Genomic DNA, 2,270 nt, shown 5'->3' on the forward strand with positions numbered 1-2,270 from the left:
CCCAGCAGAGTCGCCAGCTGTAGCAACCTGCCTAAAAATTAAGACTTAGAGTCGCCACCTATTCTGAAGGGCGGATAGGAAACCCTACGCAGTTACGCGATTCAAGGTAAGTTATTATAATCAGGTTGAGGGAAGGTGTTAGGCACCCTCAACCCTTTCCTAAAGGCTAATATTCAAAGATAAAGGTTTGTGGCTAGAACATTGAGTTATGGCTAAAAAATTGAATTAGGGGAAAGATGAGATTTTAGGGAGGGGGACTCGCCTTGTTGCCAAGTGCCTACGTATCTCCTTAGGGAGAATCAGAGTCAACGTAGTTCGGGCACAGGATTGTACGCCTTAGAATTGCTTATGGAGGTTTGAAGGCTTTTTGAATGGCCTAGGATAAAAATCCGTAGTGTCGTGGTTTAGTGTGTTTTGAATGTTTGGGAAGTGTTTTAGGCTTTGGGCGTACAACCCTGATTTTAATTTGTACTATTAACCGCGATAATCAATTGATTCAATTACCATAGTTAACAGATTAGTAGTTAGATCGTTACCAATTTTAATTGATGGATTCAATTATCACTAATAACGAATAAAAGTATTTTTTTAGAAATTTAAATGATTTAATTTGTATCATTACCCCTCGTAATCGATTGATTCGATTAAAAATAATAATGAATTAAGATGAAGAAAATAGGCCAATCATCGCAACCAATAAAAATGGTTGAAACCCTTTAGCCAAATAAGTTTATTTTAATTTATATTTAATTAAAGAATTAAATAGTTAATTGATTATTACCCATCGCGACCGATTAATTCAGTCGAAATGAATAACAATTAAAATCCTAATATTTTGGCCAAATGGCCAATGGGATTGGGCAAATCCTGATACCTTAATATATTTCTCTAGGTTTTTCTGTGATTTATAATTAAATATCAATTAAATAAATTAACTCGAAAAGTCGAGAAAAATAATCGGGAGAATAATCGGGGATAATTATAGTCCTAACCCTAATTAGAATAAATTAATGAAATTAAACCTAATTATCTAATCTAATACATTAATCTAAACAAATAATAAAATATATAAAAATATTAACATGGAAAACCTGGGTTTTGATCCTGTATGGTGCATTGATGAGTGAGCATGGTGGAATCTCAGCCTTTGAGACGCTGGATCTTACTTGATGTGCGTCTGGTGGTGGCGAATTGAAGATGTACCGTAGTCAGACATAGAAGCGAAGCGCTGGATTTGTGAAGAAATCATTTGTAAAAATTAAGCTGTCTGAGCCTAGGTTTGAACCCAGGTTTTGAAGGTTACAAGACTTTAACCCTTGCCACTTGTGCTGCGTGTGTAAGCTGTTTACTAAATCAACACCAACATTAAAATATTGCAATGAATACTAAATGGAAAAGTCAAGGCATGGGATCAGACTGGGCCCACTGGAATTGTTGTAACCAATTAGAATTGGGGAGAGGAGGTTAGACTTTTGACCGGTGAATACCAATGCTCCACGCGTACGGAGAGAGAATGCGTCGGTTGACCGTCCAATTGGATTACGCCAGATCGCCACGCGTGCAGGTCCGCCGATCCAAGAAATTCGCCGCCGCCTGAACAGTAATGGCCGATCATCTTCTCCGGCCGGTTCAACCACCATGATCTGCGAAAAACGGCGAAACAAGAAAAAAAAAACCACCCAGTCCCACTAATTTGGGGGCTGCGAGTCTAGTGGTGATGTTAGTTTCGAACGAAAATGCCTGCAACTACTAAACCGAGCTTCAAGATACCTTATGCCCTAACAATGGCGTGACACGCCATGGGCTTCAAAACTCACATGTAATACGTCAAACCCATCCTAAATACGTTCCTGAACATGAATAAAGACTTGAAACGTGTTAAAAATACATACACAACCGAAATCGAATTCAATACCTTCACCAAATCGGAGCTCTTGAGATGACGGGCTCTAGGGCGTTCCAAGCTTGCGTGACGGCCGTGGATGCTTCCTGATGACTTCAGGAAGAAGATGCAATGATTGGCAGTCGTTAAATCTGGATGGAGAGAGTTCTTTTGTGTGCCCTAGTTTCGTCTGTTTTCTTCCAAGCTTGGAACCCTTATTTTTTCCAAAATTTCGTCCCCCCTCTCTTCCCCTATTATTTCAGAATATATATGAGTGTCTTTAGGGTTTGATATGGGCTTGGTCCTCTTCTTTCAAATCCCTTGGAATTTTGCATAAGTATTCATGAGATTTTTCTTCTAATTTTGGCTAAAACACCTCCCCCCATGC

This window comes from Vicia villosa, unplaced genomic scaffold (genome assembly GCF_029867415.1).
Source record: "Vicia villosa cultivar HV-30 ecotype Madison, WI unplaced genomic scaffold, Vvil1.0 ctg.000058F_1_1, whole genome shotgun sequence".
NCBI lineage: Eukaryota > Viridiplantae > Streptophyta > Magnoliopsida > Fabales > Fabaceae > Vicia > Vicia villosa.